This window comes from Orcinus orca, chromosome 6, assembly GCF_937001465.1.
Source record: "Orcinus orca chromosome 6, mOrcOrc1.1, whole genome shotgun sequence".
Classification (NCBI taxonomy): domain Eukaryota; kingdom Metazoa; phylum Chordata; class Mammalia; order Artiodactyla; family Delphinidae; genus Orcinus; species Orcinus orca.
Genome location: NC_064564.1, coordinates 112,138,711 through 112,153,197, shown reverse-complemented (window position 1 = coordinate 112,153,197; position 14,487 = coordinate 112,138,711). Strand labels below are relative to the sequence as shown.

The 14,487-nt window shown below is 43.7% G+C and overlaps 1 protein-coding gene and 1 long non-coding RNA gene across 23 annotated transcripts in view; both read right to left on the bottom strand.

Moving 5' to 3' along the window:
• Nucleotides 1-14,487, bottom strand: part of RALGPS1 (Ral GEF with PH domain and SH3 binding motif 1) — a 287,326-nt gene that overhangs the window by 213,172 nt on the left and 59,667 nt on the right. The gene's annotated exons all lie outside the window — the stretch shown is intronic.
• LOC125964592 (uncharacterized) lies at nt 1,558-9,750 on the bottom strand. Its single transcript, XR_007477735.1, has 2 exons — nt 6,656-9,750; nt 1,558-6,276 (listed from the first exon to the last, which is right to left on the bottom strand). It is a non-coding gene; the product is annotated as an uncharacterized LOC125964592 (long non-coding RNA).

Here is a 14,487-nt window from a genome sequence, read left to right as displayed (position 1 = left end):
AAGATGGGTCAGCTATTCTAGAAATGATATTATTTGACACAAGAACTGCTTTAATCGCCTTCCTCAGCTCCGAGCCACAGCTCAGCTCAGCCACGTCCAGGTTACGTGGCTTCACCAAGCTCCCTCCTGACTTCTCTTGCTTGGCAAAGCAATAAGCAATTCTGAAGGGTATTCCAAAACAAGGCTTTTGTGTTGCGGTGAATCCGAGCTTTGGAAAATGTTCAGCCTTTCCAAGTCAAGGCTTCTTCTTCCCAATAAGGTCTCCCCTCCCCTAGGAATCTTTGGGAGGTGGGTGCTCCTTCCCCTTTGCAGGTGTCATGTGATCACTGACAAGAGTCCTATCACTGCAGCCTCCATGTCTGGTTATGAAAGGAAGACCAAAGACTATGTAAGCTTCATTGCACTCTTTTTGTTTGACATTTTTTGACTTAAGCTAGGATCACTGCAAATACAAACAGAAGTACATAATCATAAAGGTAAGGTACACTTTCATAAATTCCTTTCAAAGGGAAAATATTAGATAACACAATGACAATGATAACTGTCATTACCCAGATGTATGCAACTCATGCCAACATACACACTTTTGGAGTAGAATGATACCTTAATATGATTTGAGAAAAATAACTTTTTTCTGCAGAAGATAGTTTTCAAAATAAAGAGTAGTTTTCAAAATAAAGAGGCTTTTGATTCTGTTTATGACAAAGTAACTAGTATCAGATTAACCATAAAAACTGGATAAAGTCACAACAACAAAAACCTGGCTATTTAAAGATCTTAGAGAGCAAAAGCAGCCAGGAAGGCCCAAGGCCCCAGAAAGAAGGATAATGCACTGAGGGGAGCTCTCTGTTCACTGTTGTTGTTCCATCCTCTGACAATATCAAGTGTCAGCAAAGGTGCGGAACAGCTGAACTCTCCCACACTGGTGATGGGAATGTGCAACACTTTTGAAAACTGTTTGACAGTAACTAGTAAGTGAACATACACATTTCTTATGACCAAGTAATTCCATTCCTGGAAATTATACTCAAGAGTGATGGTGTTTATGTCCAAAAACAGACATGTTCAAGGATGTTTGTGGCAGCGTTATTTACAATAGCCCCAACCTGGAAACAACAAAAATATCCATCAACATTGGAAACGATAAATAAAATAAGGTCTACTCATACAATGGATGGAATACTATACAGAAATGAAAAAGGATAAAGTCCTGCTACACACACAAACACGGTAAGTCTCACGCGTATAATGTTAAGTAACAATACAAAGTATATATTGATACAATATGATTCCACTTATATAAAATTCAAAAATAGACAAACTACTAGTAGTGATAGAAGTTAGAATAAATCACACTTGGGGGTAGTTAATGGCTTGGAGGGGCATGAGGTAGGCTTCTGGGGTATTGGTATGTTTTGTATCTTGATCCAGTGGCAGATACATAGTTTGTTACTTTGTAAAAATGCATTGAGCTGTACCTTCAGACTTGTGCACTTTACTATATGTACTTTTTTTTTATTATTATTATTTTTTTTACATCTTTACTGGAGTATAATTGCTTTATAATGGTGTGTTAGTTTCTGCTTTATAACAAAGTGAATCAGCTATACATATACATATATCCCCATATCTCCTCCCTCTTGCATCTCCCTCCCACCCTCCCTATCCCACCCCTCTAGGTGGTCACAAAGCACCGAGCTGATCTCCCTGTGCTATGCAGCCGCTTCCCACTAGCTATCTGTTTTACATTTGGTAGCATATATAAGTCCATGCCACCCTCCCACTTCGTCCCAGCTTACACTTCCCCCTCCCTGTGTCCTCAAGTCCATTCTCTATGTCTGCGTCTTTATTCCTGTCCTGCCCCTAGGTTCTTCATAACCTTTTTTTTTTTTTTTTACATTCCAGATATATGTGTTAGCATACGGTATTTTTCTCTTTCTGACTTACTTCACTCTGTATGACAGACTGTAGGTCCATCCACCTCACTACAAATATACGTACTTTTAAAAATCTCTTTAAAAGATAAGGGACTTTAACAGATAATTATTTAATGCAAATACAAGAACAATGTCTTGAGAAGATTATTACATATGTAGAAGTAAAATGTATGACAATACTACAAAGAATGGGAGAGAGGTAAATAGAAGTACACTCTTCTAAAGTTCTTATATTAAATATGAAATGGTATATTATCACTTGAAAGTAAACTGTTATATGTTAAAGATGTATATTATAAACTCTAAACCAACCACTAAAAGAAATTATACCTAGTTAGCCAATAAAAGAGATTAAATGGAATCATGAAATATGCTCAATTACTTAAAAAGAAGTCAGAAGAAGAGGAAAGAGGGAACAAGAATAGAGTTAAATCCAACCAAATCAGTAATCACATTTAATATAAATAGTCTAAGTACCCCGATTAAAAGGCAGAGGTGGTCAGATTGGGAAAAAAAGCAGGACTCAACTATATGCTTCCTACAACAAACCCACTTTAAATATAAAGTTACAAATAGGTTGAAAGTAACAGGATGAAAAATATATATCATGCTCTCTTAGTCTGTTCAGGCTGCTATAACAAAAATACCATAAATAGAGTGGCTTATAAACAACAGAAACTTATTTCTCACAGTTCTGGAGACTGGGAAGTCCAGGATATGCTGGTAGACTCAGTGTCTGGTAAGGGCCCACTTCTTGGTTCATCTTTTCACTGTGTCCTCACATGGTAGAAGGGATGAGCTAGCTCTCTGGGGTCTCTTTTTAACGGCACTAATCCCAATAATGAGGGATCCACCCAAAGGCCCCATGTTCTAATCCCATCACTGTGGGTGTCTGGATTTCAACATATGAGTTTGGGAGGTACGTTCAGACCATGGCACATGCTAACACTGATCAAAAGAAAGACGGCTATACTATCAAACAAAGTAGATTTCAGGGCAAAGAATAGTTCCAGGGATAAGGTGGGTCATTTCATAATGATGAAGGGTAAATTCAATAGGAAGACCTAATTGTAAATGTTTATGCAGCTAATACTAGAATTTAAAAATGCATAAAGCAAAAACTGATAGAATTTAAAGAGAAATCAACAAATCTACAATTATAATGGCAGATTTCAATACTCTTCTCTCAATAATCAATAGAACAAATAAGTAGCAAATCAGTTAGGTTAGGACATAGATGACTTCAATAATACTATTAACCCACTTGACCTCAATTATATTCATAGAGTGCTCTATGCAAAAACTGCAGAATACACATTTTTTTCAAATTCACTCAGAACTTTATCAAGATTGACCATAGTTATGCCATACATAAAATCTCAATAAATTTAAAATAATTTCAAACCATACAAAGTATGTTCTCTAAACACAACGGAATTAGAAATCAATAGCATAAAATACCTAGAAAATCCCCAAATACTTAGAAACTAAGTAACACATTTTTAATAATTCACAGATCAAAAAGAAATCAAAAGGAAAATTAGAAAACATTTTGAACTGAATGAAGGTAGAAGTCCAAAATACCAAAATGTGTGGGATAAAGCTAAAGCAATGCTTAAAAAGAAATTTATAGCACCAGATGCCTACATTAGAAATGAAGAAAGGTCTCAAATCATTGACCTCAGCTTCCACTTTAAGAAGCTAGAAGAGTGAATTAAACCCAAAGTAAGCAGAAGAAAGGAAATGTTTTTTTAAAAAAATATGAACAGAAATCAATGAATTACCAAACATAAAAGCAATAGAAAAAACTAATGGAAGCAAATGCTCTTTTTCTGAGATCAATAAAATTGATAACCTTAGCCAGACTGATCAGAAAAAAGGAGACACAAATTATCAATACCAGGAATGAGGAAGTGGAAATGATTACAGATCCTATAGATATTAAAAGGGTAAGGGAATATTATGAACAACTTCATGGGAATAAATTTAACAACTTAGACAAAATAGACAAACTCATTGAAAAACACAACCAAAGCTCACTAAAAAAAAGAAATATACTACATGAATACTCTACATCTATTAGAGAAATTGAATTCATAGTTAAAAACCGTTCCACAATAATCTAGCAATTGCACTCCATGGTATTTACCCAAAGGGGATGAAAACTTATACCTACACATAAAAAAACTGCATTTGGATGTTTATAGCAGCTTTATTCATAATTGCCAAAACTTGGAAGCAACCAAGATGTCTCTCAGTAAGACAGGTGAATGGATAAACTGTGGTACATCCAGACGATCGAATATTATTCAGTGCTAAAATGAAATGTTAATCAAGCCATGAAAAGACATGGAAGAGGCTTAAATGCATATTACTAAGTGAAAGAAGGCCATAAAACTGTACGATTCCAACTCTATGACGGGCTGGAAAAGGCAAAGCTATGGAGACACTGAAAAGGTCAGTGGTTGCCAAGGGGGAGAGAGAGGGATGAATAGAGAAAGGATTTTTAGGGCAGGGAAACTATTCTGTATGATACTATAATGGTGGATACATGTCATTATGCATTTGTCAAAACCCATAAAATGTACAAGGGTTCACCAAGAGTGAACCCTAATGTAAACTATGGATGTTGGGTAATAATGATGTGTCAAGTAGGTTCATCGATGAAATGAATGTACCACTCTGATGGGGATGTTGATAGTGGAAAAAACGGTCGGGGGTCGGGGTGGGGACAAGGGGTATATGGGAACACTCTCTAATTTCTGCTCAGTTTTGCTGTGAGCTAAAACTGCTCTTAAAAGTAGTCTATTTAAAAGGAAAAAACAAAAACCTTTCCACAAAGAAAATTCCAGGTCCAGGTGGCTCTACGGATGAAATCTACCAAATATTTACAAAAGAAATCATACCAATTCTACCAATAAACTCTTCTGGAAAATTGAAAAGGAAAGAATGCTTCCTAACTTGTTTTATGAGGTCAGTATTACACCAGAAATATATTAAAACCAGATATTTAAAAAACTGATATTCAAACGAGAAAAAGACATTTCAAGGAAAGAAAAATACAGACCAGTATTCCTCATCATGAACACAGATGCAAAAATTCTTAGCAAAATTTTAGCAAATCAAATCCAACAATATACAAAAACGATTCTACATCATGACCAAGTGGGGTTTATCACAGGAATGCATTCAAAAAATCCATCATGTAATTCTCCTTAGCAACAGACTGAAAAAAAAAAACCCAACATATGATTATCTCAATAGATGTAGGAAAAACATTTGATAAAACCCAATATCCATTCCAGACAAAAATTCTCAGCAAATTGGGATTAGGAGGGAACACCCTCAATCTGATAAAAGCCACGTATAAAAAACCTAGAGCTTACAGCTAATATCATACTTAAAAATGAAAGGCCACTTTTCCTCTAAGACTAGAAACAAGCCAAAGATATCTGCTCTCATCGCTTCTGCTCAACATGGTACTAGAGATTATAGCCAGTTAATAAGACAAGGAAAAGAAATAAAAGCATCTAGTTTAGAAAGAAAGAAACTAAACTGTTGTTATTCACAGAGCTATCATCATCTTGTAGAAAATCCTATAGAATCTACAAAAAAAAGCTCCTAGAATAAGTGAGTTCAGCAAAGTTGTAGGATACAGGTCAATTTACAAAAATCAGTCATATTTCTATAAACTAGTAATGAACAATTGGAATTTAAATAAAATAACATTTACAACAGCATGGAAAATGAAATACTTAGGAATAAATCTGACAAAAGATGTGTAAGACCTATACACTGAAAAGTATATAGCGTTACTAAAATAACTTAAAGAAGACCTAAATACATGGATGTGCATACTATGTTCATGGTTCCAGGGACGCAGTATTGTAAAGACGCCAATTTTCCCCAGATTGATCTATGGAGTCAACCCAATCACAATCATAGCCTAGCAAGTTTTGTAAAACCTAACAAGCTGATTTGAAAATTCCTATGGAAATGCAAAGGACTAGAATAGCCAAAACCATTTTGAAATAGAAGAACACATTTTAAGGACTTATATTACCTGATTTTAAGAAGACAGCGGTGGGAGTGGAGAGGAGGGAGGGGCTGCAAGGAGCACAAAGAAACTTTCTGGGTGATGGGTATGTTTATTATCTTGATTTGATGATGGTTTCACATGTATATACATACATCCAAACTCATCAAATTATTGGCTTTATTTACGCATGATTTATTATATGTCAATTATGCCTCAATAAAGCTGAAAAAATCTCACTCCATCCTCATGTCCAACTTTTTGAGGTAGTCATATCATCAGCTCCATTTTGCAGACATGTGACTTGAGCCTTGGAGTGATTAAGTGACTTAAGCATGGTCCCAGAGATACAAACCTAGTCCTTCTCACTCCAGAGCCCAGAAAGAAATGCTCTTCTACCTGCCTCTCATTCATCCAACAACTCCTGACAAGTATTGACCCCATAATGTGCCACTGTGGTTGGAGTTAGGGAACAGCAGTGACAAAAGGTCCTTCCTCAGAGATTTCGACACACTGCTGAGCCCAGGGCCCTTCTAAGCTTGACTTATTAGCCTGTTGTTGCTTTTCTCCTTATTACATCACTGACCTCTCTCAAAAGAGGAGAAATATCTTGTTGAGTTTCTGCTGTGCACCAGGCTGCCTGCCCACGTGATCTCCTTGAAGCATCACAGCACTGTGAGACGGGTATCATTTCCATTTTACAATTAAGGAAACGAGGCCCAGGGAGGTAAATGAACCTGCCATGATCACACAGCTGGAGAGCAGCGGAGCCAGGCTTCAAATGCAGATCTTCCTGCCTCCGAAGCGTGAGCCTCCCATCCCACCAAACTGCCTGCAATCAGGCAGTTGCTCCTGCAGCAAGAGTCTAAGTGAACCCTGTTTTTCTCGCAGACAGAATCGCAACCAGGAGGCAAGTCCCCATGGACGAAAACAGCTGTTCGCCAAATGTTCTGTTTTGTGTTATTAATTCATTTAAAGGGAAATTTGGTTTCTAACCAGCACTAATGTCATACCCACACTCAAGAAGGGAAAAAAAATGAGTCTGGAAATTGCAGTGTTGGTTTCATTGGATCAAATGTGCTGCTGGCCTATGTCTGCAGCCAGACCCGACTCCTGCCCCAGACGGCTCTCCCCACCCTTCAGGCAGGTCTTTCTCTGGGGCCCAGAGAGGGACTCCAACCTCTGTCTCCATCATGAAGGGAGCTGGGGGAAAGCCCGTTCCCACTTTGTTTTCATTGTGACAAGAAATCCTTACAAAGGATAGAGTGATTACTAGGAAATGAGAAGCAAATAACAAATGCAAACTCAGAGCAGTAACAGATGAGAAAGACAGCTGCTCAGGCTTCTGTTGCTAACTAACATCAACACTGAAACGCTGGAGCCATCCTCCCCAGGTCTCGGCCCAACTGGAGGGCAGCTGGCTCACCCGCTACTACCTGATTCCGTTTTTTTAACGGAGAGGCAGGGTAGCGTAGACGTCAAGAGTATTCAGTGGGACCTTACTATTATTATTATTACTACTACATCCTACATATATTCAACAAATAACATCAGGCACTGTGCTAGGTCACAGGATATGGGGTACTGGCATGATCCCTGCATCCACGGAGTTTATAATCTAGGAGGGAGACAGACTTGAAACACTAATCGTTCAGACTTTCCAAAGTCGTGACATTTCAGCACAGTGGTGAAGAGCACTGTACATGAGCAGTGGTAGATGGTGAGGTGAGAGGGAACCGAGGGGAACCTGCAGCACCCTGAGATCTAAGCTGCTCACTCCATCTCCTGACAGAGGAGGAGGAATCGCCTGTGATGGGGAAGAGGTGGGCATTCCAGGTGGAGAGCACAGCACGGGGGAAGGCAGGGAGACCAGGGAGGCTGCGGGGCAGCATGGAGCGGTGGGCTGCGGCCGGAGGTCTACTGCTGGCCCATCATGCAGAGCCTGGCCAGCTGGGTAAAAGAGGCAGGTCGGCATCCTAGGAGCACTGAACCTAAGAAGGTTCTAGGCAGGACAGGGACACAGTCGGATTTTGGCTTTAGAAAGATGTCTCCGAATACAGAGAGGAGGTTGAGGGGCCGGGATTGAACGTGGGGAAATGTGATCGGAGGAGAGATGGCAGTGGCTTAGGCTAGGCTGGGTCAGTGGAGGGAAATGGTCTGAGAAAATGGCCCAGCATGTGACCTGAAAGAGGGGTTTTAATGATGTCAGCGAAACCGATCTCCTCTTTACAAAAAACTGCCTTGCTGGCAACGTTCTTCCCTTCTCCCAGGGCCAAACGCTGTGATTCCAAGGAGCAGCAAAGACACACAGGGTTTGTCCGACATCCAACACTGACCTCTGCTTTCTGGAATGCCCGCTTCTTCAGAGCAAGCAAATGGCATCCAGACAAAAGGCCAGAGGGTCAGGTTCCTGAACCCACAGGCAGTGTTTTCCTGAACTGCAACGTGTCATGTGGCCCAGAGGAAACCGTGTACTTCACTGGGGAGTCTTCCATTCCTCGGCAGACCAGCAGATGCGGGTCCAGCCAGGCCCCAAGGACTCAAGCCCTGATTTGGGGAAGGGTGAAAACAAATCTCTCTAGAGTGAGTGCCCCCCAGGGACAAGCGTTCTATCTGGATACCGCCTCCATTTTCCCAAAACATTTCTTAATGAGCTCCCACTGCCTCCTTCTCACCGGATCTGCCCTTTATTTATTTATTTATTTTTGAGGTAACTTTTTTTTTTAACACCTTTATTAGAGTATAATTGTTTTACAATGGAGTGTTAGTTTCTGCTTTATAACAAAGTGAGTCAGCTATACATATATATATCCCCTTTAAATCCCAGGCTCCCTCCAGGGCTGCAGGGAGGAGGGGAGTGAGGATCCAGGATGCATGCCCAACTGGAACACCCCTTGCCTGCCTTCCACTGACACTCAGCACCTGGCCTGTGCCTCAAACCCAAGTGTCAGGTGCTGGTGATACTCTGGTTCCTTCCTTCATGAAGCTCCAGTCTAGGCCTGCAGCCTTCTTCTGAACCATTTCTGGGCCCTTCCATCTCCCCTCCACGTTGCCATCGGTTCCTGAGCCCAGGATGCTCTCGCCTTCAGCTCTGGCTCACAGTTTCCTCCTCCCACCTCTCCCGCCATCGGGGAGGTCTGTACACTGGGTGGTGTCCTCTCAATTCTGGGTCACAATGCACCTCAACCTCCCCCTGGAAAGACTTTCATCCCCCTCCACCTCAGCTACCCACAAGCACAGCCATCACCCCTTCAAGCACAGTGGCCAGAGCGACCCCACCTCTGACCCTGAACTCTGAAATCCTTCTCCTTCCAGGACCTCCTGGCCTCCCTCCCCTGGACAAAACGCTGCCCACCACCCTGCTCGACTTCAGGACACTGGGCTCCCTGGGCCTCCTCCTGCCTCCAGGGCCACTTCCTCTGCCTCCTTCTCTGCCCTCTGCTCTTCCCTCTGCTCCCCACACGCAGAATGCACCCCTCTGTCTGCTGTGTCTTCTTGCCTCAGCCCTAACAGCAGCCCCCTATTCAGTCTAGGGCCAGGCCCCTCCCCACCATCACTACCACCCTTGCCTCCCCCCCACAGCTGCACATTCCCCAAACCGGTCTCCCTGACTGCAGTGGGCTCTGTCTCCGCAGTTAGAATGAACATCCTAAAATACAAATCTGTCCATGTCACTCCCCTTTTGAAACCCCTCCGTGAACCCCCAAGGTTAACAAGCTAAAGCTCTGCCTCCTGACCCCTCTACCCGCCACTCTCTCCTCGAGGCCCTGCCAGCCCCAAATACCTCTTGTCCACTGTCCGTTTACATGTCCGCCCCTCACTCTCACTGGATGGTGCCCATGACCCTCTGCCTCTGTCTCTCCAGCATGTGGCACAGCAGACAGATGAAGAAGTGAATGATGAGTGAAGGTCCGCCTGACTACTGAGAAATCTGGCAGCGGGGATGGAGCAATGTCGGCAGGAACAGCAAGACTGGAAAACACAGGCACATGGAGACACCTTCTACCTCACTGAGTTTGGTACCCACCGCAGTTTGTTTCCATCACACTCGGGCCTGCTGGACACCCATCCACATGCCTCTGAGACCCTGCACACCCCCAGCTGCCAGTCAGCAAGAGAAGGACACACTGACCTCTGGTGAGCACGCCCACATCCCCGGAAGCCATGCCCTTGAGCAACACAGAACCGAGAGAACAATGGACTCACCGGTTTTTCTCCCCAGAAGCCAGGCACTAAAAGTAGTGTGAAACTTTGGTAAATATACTATCTGCCTTTTAAGTGAGTTATTCACTCTGCCTGAAATGCCCTTCCCACTCCCATCCCATTCCTTGAATCAGCCCTCAGATACGATCCCTTTCAGCCTTCAAGGCTCAGTGCCAGTGTCCTGACTTTAAGGCAGAGAGAGTCTTCCCACGCAGTCTTCGCATGGCCCCCAGGTCACCATGGTGTGAGTCTCCATCTAGACTGCAGCCTCCCTGCCATCCACGGAACTAGGGTGTGAACTTGGGTCTGAAGGACTCCAAGTACAGTGCTCTTAACCACTCTGATACTCAGAGCATCACCTCCTCTGGGCCACTGGCTCCCACCCAGGCATCACTGAATGTTCTTTGGAGCATGATCTCATGTCCAAAATGCACAGAACCCTTGGGCTTCCCTGGTGGCGCAGTGGTTGAGAGTCCGCCTGCCGATGCAGGGGACATGGGTTCGTGCCCCGGTCTGGGAAGATCCCACATGCCGTGGAGCAACTAAGCCCGTGCACCACAACTACTGAGCCTGCACTCTAGAACCCGCGAGCCACAACTATTGAGCCCAAACACCGCAACTACTGAGCCCACATGCCACAACAACTGACGCCCACGCACCTAGAGCCCGTGCTCCACAACAAGAAAAGCAACTGCAATGAGAAGCCCACGCACCACAATGAAGAGTAGCCCCCGCTCGCCACAATTAGAGAAAGTCTGCATGCAGCAATGAAGACCCAATGCAGCCAAATAATTAATTAATTAATTAATTTTTTAAAAATGCAGCAGGGCTGGTTCCATCCCTGGTCAGGGCACTAGATCCCACACGCATGCCGCAATTGAGAGTGTGCATGCCACAAATTCGGAGCCTGCCTGCTGCAACTAAGACCGGTGCACCAAATAAATAAATAAAAATAAATATTTAAAAAATGCACAGAACCTGTTCAAAATATGCACCGGTGAGAAATTACAGCCACAAGTTACTGGGAACTTAGCATACGCAGGCATTGCCCTGAGTTCTTACACGCCCATTGTAAGGTGAAAACTATGGTTCCCCCATTTTACACTTGAGAAAATTGAAGCATAAGGAGAATGAGTAACTTGTCCACAGTCCAAGCTAGGAAGGGTGAAGCTGGGACTGCACCCTGCCTTGCCAGACTGAGCCCGTGCTCTCCAGCACACCGGGCAGCACCAGTGGGCCTAGCAGCTGGGCTTGGATAGAAAGTGGGCTGAGTCAAGCACAGAGCGTGCACATTTTCAGCACATTCTAAGAACAGCAGTTCCCCCTTGATGCTCCATGTTAAAACTAATGACAAAAACAATTCCAACGTTCAAACTGGTCTCTGAGAAACTGCTGGGCCTTCAATTCCACAGGCTGGGAGGTGGGCATGATGACAGACAGATTTGGTAGGTAAGGCTGGGGGGAAAATTGCCACCCTGAAAATGTACCCTCTCCCAAGGCTGCTGCCACCAGGACCCCTCAGAAAGTCCTCCTTCACAATGCAGCCCCCACCCCGAGCCATGGCAGCCAGGAACCCACCCAGCCCTGCAACCCCATCCACCACGGTGGGGATAGGGTTCTAGGCCACAGCTAGTAAGTTAAACACAGCTGTGAGCTATTATGCTACAAAGTTGTATCTGCCTTAACTCGCCAGTTTTTGATAAAATTGGTCACTTGTTGGAGTCACTGGGGAACCGGGCAGTTATGGTTCCATATTTGCTAACTTCCATTTTCCTTGCTCTCTGCCAATCCTCAACTCACCATCTGCCTGGCTTCCTCTAAGCCCTGGGCCGATGCTCTTGCAGTCCCCCTTGCAGAAATGAGCAGAAGCCACAGTTCTACCCTCAGTTATCAACAGCAGTTGGAAATCTGAATCTTCAAAGACTGAGCTCACCAGAAAAAACCCTTGCTTTCGGGGAAGTGGTTACACCGCAAAACAGGCAACCGGGTAATCACGTCCCCTTACTTGGTACGCCCTCCTTGGCAATGTGCCTAAACTTGGTCAGATAATGTTCTGCTACAGTGCTTCTCCTCTCATTCAGTCATTCAGTCACTCTTCACTCATTCAACACATATTAACTGAGTATCTACTGTGTTCCAGGCACTGGGATTACAACAGGGTCTCTCAGGATGCAGCCCTTCAGAACCAAGTGAGCATAAACTCCTTCTCTGCCCTGGTGCTTCCAAAGACCTTTAGGAGAAGCCAAGGAGGGAGGCCCACCTGCATGTGTAAGTGGTAGGAGGGAGAGAAGAAAAGAAACTAAAGACAAACAGAACTGCAAAGAAATGCTCAAATTTAACTAGTAGTCTGCTGGTTAATAGTAATACTGATGTTATTTTAAAACTATTATACATATATATCATGGGGTAATACAAAAAAGTCATTATTTATTGTTGTTAGAAACCAGAATTGTCAGTGTAAAAGAAAACATATAAAAACCAAGGGAATTAAGTTAACAATCCTGGAATGTTAGATTTGAATCCTGGAATGTAAGATGGAAAGATGAACATTGTATTGGTCGTGTTTCCACATGATAAAGTGGTATAACGAACAATCCTGAAATCTCAGAGGCTCACAATGACAACATTTATTTCATGCTCATCGGTCAGGCGAGTGACTGCAGTTCAGCTAATCTTTGCTGGGTTGGCTGGGCTGTGCCAGGTTAGGCTGGAATTCAGGCTTTGGGTCGGGGTCAGGTCATCTTTAATGTTATTTGGGGACTTGGGCTAAATGCACAATAGCTATGGGTCCCTCACAGAGAGCGGAGGTTCCGAGATGGCTGGTGAAGCTTCCTGCCTCTTACTGGCTCAGCTCACCACTTGCATCCCATCACTTGTGCCCAAGTCACGGGCCAGGCACAAAGTCCATGGGGTGAGGAAATATACACCACCCACAGGGGAGTCATGACAAGGATGAGGAGGGAAGGAAGGATTGTGGAGAAATAATACTACCTACCCAATCATGAACTCATGACTTTTCCTTTTAAAAAATAAATATTTCCTAGCCCCGTCCACCAAAAAGGCCTAAAAGCAGTGGCAATCCAGTAGCAATGAACATCCTCTCACCCAGACTGCAGGTTTCTAAATACTACCCTCCACTAAAAGGAACCAGGACTCCTGAGGGAATGCCTGATTCCAGGTCTTCAGCAGGAAATTAGCATACCTTGTTGTATCAAAGAGCAAGGAAGCTATCAAAAAATAATGGGATCATGTTAAAGGGATACAGGAGATGACATGAAAGGGCTCCCATTGGTTAGAGGCAGGGTAATTTATGCATCAAAAAGAATAGTGACTACAACTGACTGAAATGGATTCCCAGCCCCACTCTAACCCTATGGAATCAGAATCTCCAAGGATAAAGCCTAGGCATCTGGATTTTTTTTTTTTTACGGAACTCCTCAAGTGATTCTGATGCACAGTCAGGGCTGAAAGGCGCAGGTTTCCTGATCTTCTGGGAGTCCAGACCACTCACAATGCCCATCTTGCTCTCACGTGCTGGCCTCTGCTTCCTGGAAAGTCTCGTCTACATCAAACGCACAAGTGTCCCTTATACATGTGCTTCCGACGCTGGGGTGGTCCAGCCATAACGTGGCAGACATCATCAAGGGGAAAAGTTGCAGTTTTCAGTCTGCTAACAGCAATAACAAGAGCAGGAAAGCTGGGACAGCTCCCAGGGTGCTCCTTTTAACCACAATTTTGACAATGACAAAGAGTAATAAACTCTTCCGTCTTTAGCTAACATATCATAGATCTAAGACATAAAAGTTTAGGGTCTCTCCAGATACCTCGAAGCAGTTCATTCTTAATCCTCACTCTGCAGCAGAATCACCTGGTAAGCTTCTATACAAAACACAGCTGACTGTGTTCTAGACTCTAACCCAGAGACTCAGATTCCACGGTCTAGGGTGGAGTCCAGGCACCCCGTGTCTCCAAGGCTGCCCAGGTGATTCTGACGTGCAGCCACGATTGAGAACCACAGCTCCAAGCTGGTCTTGAAAGCAAAACATCTCCACCTTAATGTCTTGTGACAACTTGAAACGAGATATGCCCTGAAAGAGGCACCTTCTGAACTGCAGTGCCCTGGGAAAAGTCTCGGTCTGCCCCTCCTTGTGCCTCTGAAGAATTCCCCATCCCTTCCCTCCTGCAGTCAGCCCAAACAGCCACCCCAGCCTCCCTGGGCTCACAGCAGGCTGGGCTGTCCTCCTTGATGCTCAGGACAAAGAATAAAGATACAAGCGTCTAAACTGCTCCAGATCAAAGCTAAGCAGAGCC